This window comes from Gossypium arboreum, chromosome 1 (assembly GCF_025698485.1).
Source record: "Gossypium arboreum isolate Shixiya-1 chromosome 1, ASM2569848v2, whole genome shotgun sequence".
Taxonomy (NCBI): Eukaryota; Viridiplantae; Streptophyta; class Magnoliopsida; order Malvales; family Malvaceae; genus Gossypium; species Gossypium arboreum.
The window spans coordinates 94,301,731-94,320,301 of NC_069070.1; the positions used below are offsets into that span (position 1 = coordinate 94,301,731).

The 18,571-nt window shown below is 38.9% G+C and overlaps 1 non-coding gene across 1 annotated transcript; it reads right to left on the reverse strand.

Moving 5' to 3' along the window:
• Positions 1 to 460: 460 nt before the first annotated feature.
• On the reverse strand, positions 461 to 567 carry LOC128281637 (small nucleolar RNA R71). The gene has a single exon (XR_008271888.1). It is a non-coding gene; the product is annotated as a small nucleolar RNA R71 (small nucleolar RNA).
• Between the last annotated feature and the right edge of the window lie 18,004 nt (positions 568 to 18,571).

Here is an 18,571-nt window from a genome sequence, read left to right on the forward strand (position 1 = left end):
AGAGGAGGATCGAAGAGATGAACTTCAAAAATCTGATCCAAGTAAATGCAACAAACCTTGCTCAAAATCCTATCCTTATTGCTAATGATAGGGATAGAGCTTTACACAGTATGCTGTACCAGTATTTAATGATTTTAATCTGGGTATTAGGAGACCCGAAATTGAGGCACAACAGTTTGAGCTAAAGCCAGTCATGTCCCAGATGCTTCAGACAGTGGGCTAATATAGTGGAATGCCTACCAAAGATCCTCACCTACACTTAAGACTATTCATTGAGGTAAGCGAGTCTTTTAAGTTAGCCGGAGTACCCGAAGATGTATTACAATTGAAGTTGTTCCCATAATCACTAAGGGACTGAGCTTGAGCCTGGCTGAACTCATTGCCACCGAACTCAATTTCTACATGACAAGACTTAGCAGAAAGATTCTGTATGAAGTATTTCCCACCTAGCAAGAATGCTAAGTTGAGGAACGAGATCACTGCCTTCCAACAAATGGATGATGAGTCCTTGTATGAGGCATGGGAAAGATACAATGAGTTATTACGAAAGTGCCCTCATCATGGAATCCCACATTGCATCCAACTTGAGACATTTTATAATGGTCTCAATGCTCACACGAGGATGGTAGTGGACGCTTCTACTAATAGTGCTCTCCTTTCTAAGTCTTATAATGAGGCTATGAAATCATTGAGAGGATTGCCAGTAATAATTACCAATGGCCAACCAATCAGCAGCGTCAGGAAGACGAGTTGCTGGAATACATGAAGTAGACGCTCTTACTTCACTCGCATATCAGGTATCATCAATATCCTCAATGCTTAAAAATCTTACTACTAATGGGTCTAACAGTTTTGCAGCACAGCCACCAAATCAATTTGAAAATATAGCCTGTTTTTATTATGGGGAAGGACATTTGTTCGAAGAATGTCCATCAAACCCAGAATCCATGTACTACATAGGTAACCAGAACTGAAACCGAGGAAGGCAAGGACTGCAATCCAATTTTTATAACCCATAGTGGCGAAACCACCTGATTTTTTCCTGGAGTAACCAAGGAGCTAGAACTAGTAATACTTACACCCAACCTAGATCGACCCAGCCACCAAGTCTTCCCTAACAAGTTCAGAAACCAACCCAAGCTGAACCATGCAATAGCTTAGAAAATATGTTGAAGGCATACATGGCCAATAATGACACCTTAATCCAAAGACAAGCATTTACATTGAAAAACCTAGAAAACCAAATGGGCCAGCTTGCAACTGGACTCAGGAATCGACCACAAGGTACTTTACCTAGTGATACAGAAAATCCGAGGAATCTGGGGAAGGAGCATTGCAAAGCATTAACATTGAGGAGTGGAAAGATAGTAGAGCCCAACACCATTGAAGCTAAAAAGGAGCAACCTGACGCTTAAGAATCAGAGGAAGTTCAACCGAGTGTTGAAATTCCAGTTTCACAAGAACTAGAATCTACAAAACCCGACAAGGTAATTTCAGAACCAACTAATTTTGATCAACTAACAACCCTGTCAGATACAAAATTGCCACGGAAGACGAATCAACTAGTTCCAGTAAAGAAACCACCACCACCCTACCCTCAAAAACTTTAAAAGCAGAAGCATGAGATTCAATTCAAGAAGTCCCTAGATGTACTCAAGCAACTTCATATCAACATCCTGTTGGTTGAAGCAATTGAGTAAAATCCAAACTATGTCAAATTCATAAAGGATATCCTGTCCAAAAAATGAAGACTTGGAGAATTTGAGACGATAACTCTGACGAAGGAATGCAGTGCATATCTTCAAGACAAGCTACCCCCAAAATTGAAGGATCCTAGATGTTTTACCATACCTTGCAATATTGGAACAACATGTTGTGGTAAGGCACTATGTGACTTGGGTGCGAGTATCAACTTGATGCCTATGTCAATATTTAGAAAGTTGGGGATAGGTGAAGTTAGACCTACTACGGTTACACATCAATTAGTAGATCGATCCTTAGCACATCCAGAAGGAAAAATCAAGGACGTATTGGTACGTGTAGATAAATTTAACTTCCCTACTGATTTTGTTATCCTAGACTTTGAAGCAAACAAAGAAGTGTCAATTATATTAGGAAGACCGTTCTTAGCAACCAAAAGGACCCTTATTGATGTGCATAAGGGTGAGCTTACTATGCATGTTCAGGATGATCAGGTAACATTTAACGTTTTTAAGTCTATACGATTTCCTGACACATCGATGATTGATCTGTAGTATCCGATTTAGAAGATTTAATAGTAGAGAAGGAGCTCAACTATGTTGAGGATCCATTGGAACAAATTTTGACATCAGATCCTCCGAATGATGAAGTGGAGGATGAATACTTAACGTTGTTAGAAGCTAATCAAAGGAATTTAATCCGCAATCTCGTTTTGAATCTTTGGAATTAGAGAAAAAGGATTATGCCCAACCAAAAGCGTCAATCAAGGAGACACCTAAATTAGAACTCAAGGTACTACCTTTACATTTGAAATATGTTTATTTAGGAAAGATCACTTTCCTTTGCCTTTTTTGGACCAGATGCTGGATAGACTTGCGGGGCGAAACTACTACTATTTTCTCGATGGATACTCGGGGCATAATCAGATTACAGTAGCACCGGAAGATCAGTACAAGAAAACAATCACCTATCCGTACGGTACATTTGCATTTAGATGCATGCCATTTGGTTTATGTAGCGCACTTGCTACATTTTAAAGATGTATGATGTCTATTTTTTATTGACATGGTTGAGAAGTATTTGGAAGTTTTTATGGATGATTTTTCAGTATTTGGAGATACGTATGATGATTGCCTAGCCAATCTAGCCAAGGTATGAAGGCGATGCGAAGAAACAAACCTAGTACTCAACTGGGAAAAATGTCATTTCATGGTACGAGAAGGGATTGTTCTAGGGCATCAGAAAACGAGACATGGAATTGAAGTAGATAAAGTAAAGGTAGATGTTATTGAGAAACTCCCACCTCCAACATCTGTAAAAGGTAGATGGGCCACGTCGGTTTCTATCGAAGATTCATTAAGGAGTTCTTCAAAATTGCTAAACCCTTATGCAAATTATTAGAGAAGGACTCCACGTTCAAGTTTGATGAGGAATGCTTAAAGGCATTCAAAGATTTCAAGATTCGATTAGTTACGACACCCATAATAGTCACACCAGACTGGGATCTGCCATTCGAATTGATGTGTAATGCGAGTGACTTCGTGATAGGAGCCGTTATGGGCCAGCAAAGAAACAAAGTTTTTCATCCCATTTACTACGCAAGTCAAACTCTGACAGGAGCTCAACTGAATTATACGGTAAGAGAAAAAGAGTTACTTGCTGTTGTGTTTGCTTTTGACAAGTTTTGATCTTATCTTGTTGGTACCAAAGTGACTGTCTATACAGACCACTCGGCAATTATGTACTTACTCTCTAAGAAAGATGCTAAGCCGAGGTTGATCCGATGGGTACTTCTACTTCAAGAGTTCGATCTAGAAATTCAAGATCGAAAGGGAGTGGAAAATCAAGTAGCAGATCACTTGTCCAGATTGGAGCCGCAAGAAGAGAACTCTCCTCTTATACCAATTCAAGAAACATTTTCGGATGAACACATACTAAAGGTAAATCATGTCCATAATACCCCTTGGTTTGCTGATATTGCTAACTATTTAGCTTGTGGTTTGATGTCGATTGATAAGACGTATCATCAAAGGAAAAAGTTTCTTTATGATGTAAAGTAGTATTTCTGGGAAGAACCATACTTGTTCAAGAAGTGTGCAGATCAAATGATCAGGAGATGTGTGGCAGAAGATGAAGTACAAAAGATTCTATACCATTATCACTCAGCTCCAAGTGGGGGACACTTCGGAGGTACTCGTACTGCGGCCAATGTATTACAAGCCAGATTCTTTTGGCCGACACTATTCAAGGATGCATATGCTTACATAAAGAGTTGTGATCGATGTCAAAGATTGGAAATGTCACCAGTAGAAATGAGATGCCTCAAACAAATATCATTGAGGTAGAATTATTCGATGTTTGGGGCATTGACTTCCTCGGTCCTTTCCTTCCGTCTTTTGGTCACAAGTACATCTTGGTAGCTGTAGACTATGTGTCTAAGTGGGTCGAGGATGAAGCTTTCCAAAAAACGATGCTAGGGTTGTAATAAAGTTTTTGTAGAAACACGTGTTCACAAGGTTTGGAACCTCAAGAGCTATTATCAGCAATGAAAGGTCCCATTTTATGAACAAGGGGTTGAAATGGTTGTTAGATAAACATGGAGTGAAACACAAGGTCGCTACAGTTTACCATCCGCAGATGAATGGGCAAGCTGAACTAGCAAATAAGGAGATCAAAGGCATACTTGAGAAGGTAGTTTGCCCGAACCGACGAGATTGGCCTGAAAGACTAGATGGTGCTTTGGGATAGCTTGTCATCTGCCCTTGGAGTTAGAACACAAAGCTTACTGGGCCCTTCGACAACTCAACTCGGATCTTAAGCTTGCTAAAGAGAAATGGATGCTCTAACTTAATGAGCTAGAGGAATTCCGAACATTCTCGTACGAAAATGCCAAACTACTTAAGGAGAGACTTAAGAAATGGCATGACAAGCACATTCGAGTTCGAGAGTTTGAAGCAGGTTAGCAAGTCTTGTTATTTAATTCCAGATTAAAGTTCTTTAATAACATCTCGAAATAGGGCTTAAATGGGATAGTGGTTGCGAAACCATAAATATGAGGTAGAAAAATTTATTTTATTATCATTTTAAGGTCTACGACATGATTGCATGATTGTGTGAAAATTTCGTTTAGAAATTTTATCGATAGAGGGTCCAATTTGATATTTAAGACTAAATTGCAATAGTTGTAAAATGTGTGTTCTAGTTCACAAAGGTACTAAGTACTTGTGAGTAATGGGTTTTTAAAGTGGAGGTCCTTGGATAGTAATTAGACCATTGCACTGGTTTGGACAAAAATACCTAAAGGAAGATAAAACACCATAGTTTTTAATTAAGGGCATTTTGGTCATTTAGTTATTAAAATGAATTAAAAACAAAATTAAAAGCCAATTTTTGTCCATCTTCAACCCCTTGGCCGAATTTCACATGAGGAAAACATAGCTAGGGATTTTCAAGCTTCCAAGCTCGATTATCAAGAAGAATGAAATCCGGAGTTAGACTTGGGAAAGAAAAAGATAGTGGACTAAATTAATATAGTTGATCACATTTTGTTTCAAGGTAAGTTTGTGGTAAATAAATGCAATATTCTATTATTTTATGTTACTGTTGTTAATTTCCAGCATGTGTATATTTATTTTATGAAATTATTCAAAGAAGACTCAAGCATGAATTGACGGAGAAGTAATTTCAGAAAGTCCAGGTTGAACCTTAGGAATGTGTAGGATACAAATGTCATGACACTAGGGTTTAAGGATACCATGTAAGACCATGTCAAGACATGGCATTGATAAGTTTCTATACGGCAAAGGTCCCATGTAAGACCATGCCAAGGCATGGCATTGGTGAGTTCATAAGGCAAGGATACCATGTAAGACGAGACATGGCAATGGTAAGTTTTAAAAGGATACCACGTAAGACCATGTCAAGACATGGAAATGGTAAGGTACCCGTGTATCCTTAGTATTCCAAGTGGTTCAACGGGAAAATTTAAAGAGAATATTAAGGTAAGGTAAGGTAAGACAAGTTATACTAAAAAGGTAAGACAAGTTCATGCTAGAAGAGCAAAGGTAAGTATATAATGTTCATGTATGCTTGATAAGGAAAAAGGTAAGTAAATGTATTAATACATTTGATTAAGTAAGTAAGTATTTAAGTAAGTGAGTAAGTGCAGAAGTTTAAAATATGTCTATGACAATTAATGAAGTTACATTAAGTAGTATCATGCCAAGTAGTAAGATAATTCTTATGAGATAATTCTTATGGATGTTGTTATTTATTTTCATGCAAACTTACTAAGCTTAATGCTTACCCCATTTATTTTTCTTCTTTTTATAGTTTTGTCAAACTAACTCGGGGATCATAAAGTACATAGGAGGTTCGGGCACACTATCACAAGGATTATTTTAGTATAGCTAGATGTTTCATTTTGAGTATGGCATGTATATCATCGTAGCCATTTTGTGTGTATGATCTTATGATATGGCTAATGAATGGTATGTAAATGCTTGATAATGATTAGCTATTGGAATGGCTAATCAAGGACATGTTTGGTGTTATGTATGCCTAAATGCTAGTTATTCCATGGAAATCATGAAAAAGGTGAAATTAGCTTTAAAATAGTATCGGATAGCAGTAATGATGTGAATTTGAAAAATCACTAAAAATAGTATAAATGGATTTAGATAGTGAACGAGATATAGAATTAAATATTATTGAGTCTATTTTCATATGAAAGAAACATAGTAAATAAAGGAGTTGTATTTTATGAGATATTTAAATTTTGGTGAGACAGGGTCAGAGTGATTTTTGAATCCCCTCTTCTGACTTTAGAAATTCACTAAAAATTGTAAAAAAATAATTAGGAGTTGTACTTTATATGTATAGATTCCTTGTTGAGTCTAATTTTAAGAGAAATAAGAGGCATAGTTATTTGAATTCTGTATAGGGAGAAGATTAATTGGTAGTGAACAGGGGTCAGAGTAGCTGAACACTGAAATAGGGGAAACTTTAACTAATAAACTGTACTAATTGACTTGACCAAAAATTCTGAAAAAAATTAGTAAGAATATATACGAGTCTAGTTTCAGATAAAATTTATGGATTTGAATTTTGAGTTTTGCAGATGGACAGTTTATTTATGAAAGATGAAATAAATTGTTTTGATTTGTTCAAGTGATCGGAAAATTTCTGTTGATTTCGATTTGTTCCTGAACCGTTTCAATTTGATGTTTTAGGGTCTCAAGGACCCTTTTTACGGACATAATGAATGAATGAAACTATATTAATTTTAAAAGCAAATTTTTATGCCCCGAATTAGTACGCTAAGTCTGGTAACGCCTCGTGCTCGACTCCGGCGATGATCTCGGGTAAGGGGTGTTACATTTTTTGGTATCAAAGAAAAGGTTTAGTCGATTCTCAGAATATTTAGTATGAGTAAGAGTCTAGCTATACATGCCATACTTATATGTTGATAGTGTGACGACTCCTAACAATTTAAAAATGTTTTCTTTTATAGTTATCGATCCTGAACAAGCTGGTGCAGATGATGTAGAGAGTAACACGTCGGCTCCCGCAGAAGGGACAGTGCCACCAGATAGTAGTGAAAGGCCCATTACAGTTAGTCAGGGAGGATGGGCTTGAGAAGCCTTCTTCCAAGCTATGAATGAATGGTTTGCCGAGTTCGTTCGTACGAATCTGGTGGTTAGACCTCCACCCTCTCATGATCATCAGACCACCCATGTAGCTCCTCCAGTCACAGGTACGGTTATAAGAGAAAAGCCACCAGTTGATAAAATCAGAAAATAATGAGCCGAAGAGTTTCGAGCTACAAAAGATGATGATGCAGAAAATGCAGAATTGTGACAGCCCAAAATTGACCCTAGTCGGGATGTGGTTTCGGGACCACAAAACCGAGGCATAAAAATAATTTAAAAATTTATTTTGATGCCTATGATATGTGTTAATTTGTGTATGACATTTTGATGTTTCAATTTAGAATTATAAATGTGAATTTCACTAGAAAGGACCTAGTAGTAAACTTTGAAAGTATGATGGGGAAATGTGTGATGACTAGTTGATCATGCATGCAAAAATAAAGGATTTGCATGTCAAATTTCCCCAAAGATGGTATAGTGGCCAGCCATGACAAGGGAATATGGGCAAGGAAAACATGTTATGACATGTTTTGTTAATGCATGATGTGATAAATGATAAAAAATTAAGCATGTAGGAAGAGAAACAAAAAATCAAAATTTGCTCATCCTTTCCCCCTTTTGCCGTGAGTGAAAGAGAAGCAAAGAAAAAATTTTGTTCATCTATTTTCTCTTCTTTGGCCGAAAATACTAAGGAAAAAGGAAGGATTTTTGCTTCATTTTCTTTGTTTAGAAGAGATCTAGAAGGAAATTTGGCTAAACTTGCATCAAGAGTAAGGTATGTATGAGGTTGTGTTATGAGTTTCATGCATGTTTTAGTTGCTAACTTGATGTTCATGTTAGCCATGGTTCAAATCCTTGTTATGCCATGGGAATGGTATTTGGCCAAAGTTGTTATTGTGTTAAAGCCATTGCATGCTAAATGTGAAGCTTGCTAATGATGCATGCAATGATGGATTTTCTACTCTTGAAATTTCTTGTAGCCATCTTGAGTAAGACATTGAGTTTTCTTTTTGTTTAACCATGATTGAAGTTGAAAGGGGCATGATTGTGATGTATTCGGCCATGATGCATTCATGAGCATGGTTCATGCTTCTTGCATGTTAGTAAAATTTGTGTTTTGGATGGCTATGGACACCTTGAAATTGACCTTGCACCTATATGTGTATATATGATTGCACATGATATTTTGATTATGAAGAAAGTGATAAATATGTTGTTTAAAGAAGAAATTTGTTGAAGAATGTTGTGAAATTTGCATGTACAATCGGCCTAGTACACATATGATGTGAAAATCTTGCAATTTATTGTTGATTTTGTGCAAGTATGACTAAGTATAATCGGCCACATGGGGGAATTATTGTGCATGCATTCGGTTAGAGGCAAGCTTAATGATGCCTATTCTTGACTTAGGTAATCGGCTACCTTGTTGTGAGCTAAGGCGAATGTGTGCGTAATTAAAGAAAATTGACTAAAGTGCTTAGTTATGTGATGTTGAGTCAATGATATGTGTATTCGCCAAGGCTAGCAAGCGAGACTTTAATGAATTGAATTTGTTTGAATTAGCTCAAGAGCTTAGAGGGCCACAATTGGATAAGGGGAAGGAAAAAGTGATCGATTAGCCGTCGAAGCCGTTCGACAACATCCGAGGTAAGTCCTCAAGAAATGACCCTACTCGAATTATGTGAAATGAAATATGGATGTGTAATGATTATTGATTTATGTGTGTATGAGTATTTGAATGATACCGGGCTAAGTCCCAAGGCGATTATGCAAGTGATATGTTTGTGTTTGAGCCTTAGTAACGAAAATGAAACATGGATGTGTAATGATTATTGATGTATGTGTGTGCATGAGCAATTGAATGATATCCGGCTAAGTCCCAAGACATTTATGCTAGTAATTATACCGGTTAAGACCAAGGCCATTGTGCTAGTGACCACATCCGGGCTAAGACCAAGGCATTCGTGCAAGTTGTTAAATCCGGCTAATACCAAGGCATTTGTGCAAGTCGTTCTATCCGGCTAAGACCAAGGCATTCGTGCATGTGGTTATATCCGGTTGTATTCCGAAGAAGCTTGGGCTGAAGGTGAGCGTTGGTTGCTGTAATAAATTTAATTAGTACGCTCGAAAAGCCCAAAGGAAAAGGTATGTTTATATGTGCATTGGAAAAGTCGATATGTTTGAGTAACATTCGTTCAATCGACTAACGAATTTTCAGCTATTGAATTGGTTGATATCTTGTGAAAGTATACAATGATGAAGTGTGAAGCAAGTATGATTATGTGAATGTGTATTAATGAAATGATTCATTTGGCTATGTGAATGTAATGCCTTAGTAAAAGCTGATTTTATTGCTTGAGACTTACTAAGCATAAAAATGCTTACCCGTTGCTTTGGCTCTCTTTTTATAGATTTTGCTCGTTAGCGATCGGATTCGGGATCATTAAAGTCGAAGTCATCTACACTATCAAAGCCTCCATTTTGGTATAATTTTGGTTGAACTTTGAAATGGCATGTATAGGACTACCCTAATGTTGAAGGTCATGTACCTTTCGGTTTTGTGTAAGCTTGGATAGCCATGCGAAAATGGCTTATATACGTTTTTAGTATGATTCTATAATAGTTTGTATGATAATCATTATAGGGTATGAAATTGTCTGAAAGGATTAGCCATTGGAATGGTTAATCATAATCACACTTTGTGCTATGTGTGCAAAAAGGGCCATTTGAATCGTGGAAATCATGAAATAGGTAATGGTTACTTTGAAAACAGATGCTGGCAGCAGCAGTGGTATGGTTTTGAAAAATCACCAAAATTTGTATGAATGGTATTAAATAATGAATAAATTATGTAAATGAACCTTAATGAGTCTACTTTCATGTGGAATAAACGAAACGGTCATAGGAGTTACATGTTAAGAGATATTAAAGCTATTGTGAGATAGGGCCAGAACGGTTTCTGGGTCCCCTGTCACAACTTTAAAATTTTATTATAAATTATCCAGAAAGAATTAGGAGTCATGCCTTATATTTACAGATTCCATTTTGAGTCTAGTTTCATTAGAAACAAACGGCACCAGTATTAAAGCCCTGTACAGAGAGATATTCAAGTTGTAACGCGTGAAGGTCAGAGCAGTCGATCCCTGTAACATGGGTTACTTTAACTAATAAACTGTACCAATTGGCCTGACCAAAAATTCTATAAATAAATCCATGGATGGATATATGAGTCTAAATTCAGGGAAAATTTACGGAATCAGTTTCTGAGTTTTAAAACTCGAGATATGATTTTTAAGGTGACAGTGACGCAGATTTCCAGCCTGTCTGGAAATGTCAAATTGGTGGGTGAAATATGTGGATTTGGCTTGTTAACCCCTCGTATCCGACACCGGCGATGGTCTCGGGTTTGGGGTGTTACAATTTTATTGTTATCAGAGCCACGGTTTAGTCGATTCTAGGACTACCGTGATATGTTTGGGGTCTAGCTATACATGCCATTAAATGATGAATTGATAGTGTGGTGATTTCTGACAATTTGACTTTGTGTTTGTTTATAGCAATGGATCCCGATCCCAACCGAGCAATAGCTGATGATGTGGAGAGTGTGGCGCCTGCTCCCGCGCAAGGGATAGCGCCGGCGGACTCTCAACCTATGGCCAGCAATCCGAATGATGAGGCTAGGCAAGCCTTTTATAGTGTGATGAATGATTGGTTCAACCAATACATTCGAACTAACACGGCTGTTCCACAACCTCCATTCCCGACTAATGCAACCCCCGCACCTACAATACCTCCGGTAACTGACCAAATAAGGTCAAGTAAGCCCCCAGTCGATAGAATTCGTAAACATGGGGCCACTGAATTCAAGGCTACGGATAGCGACGATGTCGAGCAAGCTGAATTTTGGTTGGATAACACTATCCGGGTGCTCGATGAGCTATCTTGTACACCCGATGAGTGCTTAAAGTGTACCATCTCCTTGCTACTCGATTCCGCCTATTATTGGTGGAGTACTCTGACTTCTGTGGTGCTTAGAGAGCAAGTGACTTGGGAATTCTTTCAAACCGAGTTTGAAAAAGTATATCGATCGAGATTCATCGACCAAAAGCGAAGGAATTTCTTGATCTTAAGCAAGGTTCTATGTCGATTCATCGACTACGAACGAAAATTTGTGAGGCTTAGCCGATGCGCGAGAATGCATTTCGTCCGAAGCTATTATGTGTAAACGCTTCGAGGATGGGCTGAATGATGATATAAGGATGTTCGTTGGCATTCTCGAAATACGAGAGTTCGTAGTACTTGTTGAGCAAGCTTGTAAAGCCGAAGAGCTTAGAAAGGAGAAACAAAAGTTGATGTGGGAACTGGAGAATTCGGAAAAAGGTCCTCGGGAAAGTCTCTTCAACAGGCATCGAAGAGATTTCGAGATGATGTGAGCGGTCTAGAGGCGCTTGGGCTTTTCTAGACGAGGACTCGATCGACCCCTGTGACCACACGAGTCACTTGATCGCCGATGGTGGAAATGATCGCGAGAGAGGCGAGTGTCGCATTGTGGCAAATGGCATTCGGGGAGCTGTTGGTTCCGTGATCGCTCCTGCTATAAGTGTGGATCGGCCGACCACCTTATGAAGGATTGCCCGAGGTTGCTTGAACAAAATGTAAGTCAGAGTGGAAACCCGGGTGCTACCACTGCTCGAGGTAGGCCACCTAGAAATGTGGGCAATGTTAGTGGCGGTCAGAGAGGATCTAGAGATGCTACCATCAGATCCGAGGCTCGTGCTCCTACTAGGACTTATGCCATACGCCAGCGCGAGGATCTTTGCCTCACCGGATGTCATTACCGGTACCTTCACTCTTTTCAATACTAATGTGATTGCTTTGATTGACCTGGTTCTACTCATTCTTATATATGTGAAACCTTAGCATCCAAGAAGACTTTGCCTATTGAGTCTCTCGAGTTTGTAATTCGGTGTCAAACCCTTGGGTCATTACGTGCTTGTCAACAAAGTGTGCAAGAAAAGTCCCTTAGTGTTCCGAGGTTCTTGTTTTCCGGTGGACTTGATGCTTTTGCCGTTCGATGAATTGACGTTATTCTTGGTTTGGATTGGTTGACCATGCACGATGCGGTTGTAAATTGCAAGAGCAAGACTATCGATTTGAGGTGCGAATAACGAGATAATTCGGGTTGAGTCTACGGACTTAAAGGGTTACCGGTTGTAATATCGCAATGTTGGCGGAAATATGTAAGAAAAGGGTGCGAAGCGTACCTTGCGTATGTGCTCGATGACAAGGAATCGAAAAGAAACCCGAATCGATGCGGTGGTTTGTGAATACCGGATGTTTTCCGGAAGAATTGCGGGTTTACCACCTATTCGGAAATAGAATTTGGCATCGAATTGGTACCGGTACCACTCCAATTTCGATAGCTCCGTATCGTATGGCACCAACGGAATTAAAGGAGTTGAAAGCTCGGTTGCAAGAATTGGTGGATAGAGGTTTTGCTCGCCGAGTTTTTCGCCTTGGGTGCGCCGGTGTTGTTTGTGAAAAGAAGGATGGAACCATGAGGTTGCAGATCGACTATCGTCGACAATAAAGCGGCGATAAAGAACAAATATCCGTTACCACGTATCGATGACTTGTTCGATCAACTGAAGGAGCCTCGGTGTTCTCAAAAATAGATTTGAGATCGGGCTATTATCAATTGAGAATTGAGATTCGGACGTACCCAAGACGCCTTGAGCGAGATATGGTCACTATGAGTTCCTAGTGATGCCGTTTGGGCTTACTAATGCCCTGCGGTATTTATGGATTTAATGAACCGGATCTTGGACCATATTTGGATCGATTCGTAGTCGTGTTCATTGATGACATCCTGGTCTATTCAAGAAATGAGACCGAACATCTTTGAACACCGAGGTTAGTCTTGCAAATTTTACGGGATAAGCAATTATATGCTAAGTTCAAGAAGTGTGAGTTACGGTTAAGAGAAGTTAGCTTCTTGGGTCATGTGGTATCTGCATCGGGTATTCGAGTCGACCGAATAAAATTTCAGCCATACTTAATTGGAAGCCTCAGAAATATTCTGAGGTTCGAGCTTTTTGGGGCTTCTTAGGTTATTACCGACGATTTGTAAAGGTTTCTCAACGATAGCCACGCCGATGACGGCTACTTCAAAAGGATGTTAAGTTCGAATGGACGGAGAAATGTCGAAAAGTTTCGATCAACTGAAAACTTATTTGACCGAAGCCCCAATTCTAGTGCAACCCGAATCGGCAAAGAGTTTGTCATCTATAGTGACGCCTCCTACTTGGGTTAGGTTGCGTATTGATGCAAGAAGGTCGAGTTGTGGCCTATATGTCGAGGCAATTAAAGCCACACGAGAAAAATTATCCGACCCATGATCTCGAATTGGCTGCCATCGTATTCGCCTTGAAGATTTGGCGACATTACTTATTTGGTGAGAGGTGCCATGTGTACTCGGATCACAAAAGTCTCAAATATTTGATGACCCAAAGAGACTTAAATCTGCGACAAAGACGTTGGCTCGAGTGTTAAAGGATTATGAGTGGTCATTGACTATCACCGGGAAAGGCGAATGTGGTTGCGGATGCCTTGAGTCGTAAATCATTATTCGCTTCTGAGCGATGAATGTGCACTTGTCCGTTCGATCCGACAACGTGTTAGTAGCTGAATTGAAAGCCAAACCATTATTGATACATCAAATTTGTGAAGCTCGGAAGGTCGACGATGAGTTGGTTGCAAAACGGGTCGAGTGTGTTCGAACAAGGAATCGGAGTTTCGGATCGATGATGACGATTATTTGAGGTTCGAAGTCGTCATGTGTTCCAAGGAATTGAACTTATTTCGATAATTCGAACGAAGCCCATTGTAGCCGAATGGCAATCCACCCGGGAGTACGAAGATGTACAACAATTTGAAACGTCGGTTTTGGTGGCATGGTATGAAACGAGACATCTCGATTTTGTTTCGAGATGTTTAATATGTCAACAAGTGAAAGCGGAACATCAAGTGCCTTGAGGATTACTTCACCGATCACGATACCGAGTGGAAATGGGATCGAGTCACAATGGACTTTGTGTCCGGACCGCCATTGTCGACAAGTAAGAAGGATGCGATTTGGGTTGTTGTTGATAGATTTACTAAGTCGGCTCACTTTATCCCTCTCGCGTGCACGGATTTTCATTAGATAAACTAGCTGAATTGTACGTTTCTCAGTTGTGAGATTACACGGGTACCGATTTACATTGTGTCGGATAGAGATCCGAGGTTCACCTCGTGATTTTGGAAGAAATTGCAAGAAGCTTTGGGTACCAAGTTGCATTTCAAAGACCGCCTTTCACCCCAAACCGATGGTCAATCCGAGCGGATAATTCAGATACTTGAGGATATGTTGAGATGTTGCATCCTCGAGTTCGATGGTTCATGGGAACGGTACCTACCTTTGATTGAATTCGCCACAACAATAGTTTTCAATCAAGTATTAAGATGGCGCCTTTACGAGGCTTTGTACGGCGTAAATGCCGTACACCATTGTTTTGGACCGAGCTCGGTGAAAACAAAATTTTCGAGTGGATTTGATTAAAGATCTTTGAATGAAAGTAAAAGTAATCCGTAAAAGTCGAAAATAGCCTCCGATTGTCGAGAAGTCGTCGCGGATTTGAAACGAAAGGACATTGAGTATCGTGGGAGATAAAGTGTTTCTTAAGGTTTCGCCTTGGAAAAGATACTCGATTCGGCCGTAAGGGCAAGTTGAGCCCGAGGTTCATTGGACCATATGAGATATCTGAGCGAGTCGGTCCAAGTGGCATATCTTCGATTTTGCCCCGAACTCGAAAAGATTCACGATGTCTTTCATGTTTCGATGCTTGACGCTATAGATCGATCCATCGCACGTGATTAGTCCATCGGAGGTTGAAATTCAAGCCAATATGAGTTATGAGGAAGAACCGATTCGTATCCTATCACGTGAAGTGAAAGAGTTGCGAACAAGCGGGTTCCGCTAGTGAAAGTGTTATGGCTCAAACACGGGATAGAAGAAGCTACTTGGGAAACCGAGAACTCTATGAAAGAGCGATACCCAACCCTATTTACGGTAAGATTTTCGGGACGAAAATTTCTTAAGTGGGGAGAGTTGTGACAGCCAAAATTTACCCTAGTCGGGATGTGGTTTGGGACCACAAAACCGAGGCATAAAAATAATTTAAAATTTATTTTGATGCCTATGATATGTGTTAATTTGTGTATGACATTTTGATGTTTCAATTTAGAATTATAAATGTGAATTTCACTAGAAAGGACCTAGTAGTAAACTTTGAAAGTATGATGGGGAAATATGTGATGACTAGTTGATCATGCATGCAAAAATAAGGGATTTGCATGTCAAATTTCCCCAAAGATGGTATAGTGGCCAGCCATGACAAGGGAATATGGGCAAGGAAAACATGTTATGACATGTTTTGTTAATGCATGATGTGATAAATGATAAAAAATTAAGCATGTAGGAAGAGAAACAAAAATAAAAATTTGCTCATCCTTTCCCCTTTTGCCGTGAGTGAAAGAGAAGCAAAGAAAAAATTTTGTTCATCTATTTTTCTCTTCTTTGGCCGAAAATACTAAGGAAAAAGGAAGGATTTTTGCTTCATTTTCTTTGTTTAGAAGAGATCTAGAAGGAAATTTGGCTAAACTTGCATCAAGAGTAAGGTATGTATGAGGTTGTGTTATGAGTTTCATGCATGTTTTAGTTGCTAACTTGATGTTCATGTTAGCCATGGTTCAAATCCTTGTTATGCCATGGGAATGGTATTTGGCCAAAGTTGTTATTGTGTTAAAGCCATTGCATGCTAAATGTGAAGCTTGCTAATGATGCATGCAATGATGGATTTTCTACTCTTGAAATTTCTTGTAGCCATCTTGAGTAAGACATTGAGTTTTCTTTTGTTTAACCATGATTGAAGTTGAAAGGGCATGATTGTGATGTATTCGACCATGATGCATTCATGAGCATGGTTCATGCTTCTTGCATGTTAGTAAAAATTTGTGTTTTGGATGGCTATGGACACCTTGAAATTGCCTTGCACCTATATGTGTATATATGATTGCACATGATATTTTGATTATGAAGAAAGTGATAAATATGTTGTTTAAAGAAGAAATTTGTTGAAGAATGTTGTGAAATTTGCATGTACAATCGGCCTAGTACACATATGATGTGAAAATCTTGCAATTTATTGTTGATTTTGTGCAAGTATGACTAAGTATAATCGGCCACATGGGGGAATTATTGTGCATGCATTCGGTTAGAGGCAAGCTTAATGATGCCTATTCTTGACTTAGGTAATCGGCTACCTTGTTGTGAGCTAAGGCCGAATGTGTGCAATTAAAGAAAATTGACTAAAGTGCTTAGTTATGTGATGTTGAGTCAATGATATGTGTATTCGCCAAGGCTAGCAAGCGAGACTTTAATGAATTGAATTTGTTTGAATTAGCTCAAGAGCTTAGAGGGCCACAATTGGATAAGGGGAAGGAAAAAGTGATCGATTAGCCGTCGAAGCCGTTCGACAACATCCGAGGTAAGTCCTCAAGAAATGACCCTACTCGAATTATGTGAAATGAAATATGGATGTGTAATGATTATTGATTTATGTGTGTATGAGTATTTGAATGATACCCGGCTAAGTCCCGGCGATTATGCAAGTGATATGTTTGTGTTTGAGCCTTAGTAACGAAAATGAAACATGGATGTGTAATGATTATTGATGTATGTGTGTGCATGAGCAATTGAATGATATCCGGCTAAGTCCCAAGACATTTATGCTAGTAATTATACCGGGTTAAGACCGAAGGCCATTGTGCTAGTGACCACATCCGGCTAAGACCAAGGCATTCGTGCAAGTTGTTAAATCCAGGCTAATACCCGAAGGCATTTGTGCAAGTCGTTCTATCCGGGCTAAGACCCGAAGGCATTCGTGCATGTGGTTATATCCGGTTGTATTCCGAAGAAGCTTGGGCTGAAGGTGAGCGTTGGTTGCTGTAATAAATTTAATTAGTACGCTCGAAAAGCCCAAAGGAAAAGGTATGTTTATATGTGCATTGGAAAAGTCGATATGTTTGAGTAACATTCGTTCAATCGACTAACGAATTTTCAGCTATTGAATTGGTTGATATCTTGTGAAAGTATACAATGATGAAGTGTGAAGCAAGTATGATTATGTGAATGTGTATTAATGAAATGATTCATTTGGCTATGTGAATGTAATGCCTTAGTAAAAGCTGATTTTATTGCTTGAGACTTACTAAGCATAAAAATGCTTACCCCGTTGCTTTGGCTCTCTGTTTTATAGATTTTGCTCGTTAGCGATCGGATTCGGGATCAGTAAAGTCGAAGTCATCTACACTATCAAAGCCTCCATTTTGGTATAATTTTGGTTGAACTTTGAAATGGCATGTATAGGACTACCCTAATGTTGAAGGTCATGTACCTTTCAGTTTTGTGTAAGCTTGGATAGCCATGCGAAAATGGCTTATATACGTTTTTAGTATGATTCTATAATAGTTTGTATGATAATCATTATGGGGTATGAAATTGTCTGAAAGGATTAGCCATTGGAATGGTTAATCATAATCACACTTTGTGCTATGTGTGCAAAAAGGGCCATTTGAATCGTGGAAATCATGAAATAGGTAATGGTTACTTTGAAAACAGATGCTGGCAGCAGCAGTGGTATGATTTTGAAAAATCACCAAAATTTGTAGGAATGGTATTAAATAATGAATAAATTATGTAAATGAACCTTAATGAGCCTACTTTCATGTGGAATAATTGAAACGGTCATAGGAGTTACATGTTAAGAGATATTAAAGCTATTGTGAGATAGGGCCAGAACAGTTTCTGGGTCCCCTGTCGCAACTTTAAAAATTTATTATAAATTATCCAGAAATAATTAGGAGTCATGCCTTATATGTACAGATTCCATTTTGAGTCTAGTTTCATTAGAAACAAACGGCACCAGTATTAAAGCCCTGTACAGAGAGATATTCAAGTTGTAACGCACGAAGGTCAGAGCAGTCGATCCCTGTAACATGGGTTACTTTAACTAATAAACTGTACCAATTTGCCTGACCAAAAATTCTAGAAATAAATCCATGGATGGATATATGAGTATAAATTCAGGGAAAATTTACGGAATCAGTTTCTGAGTTTT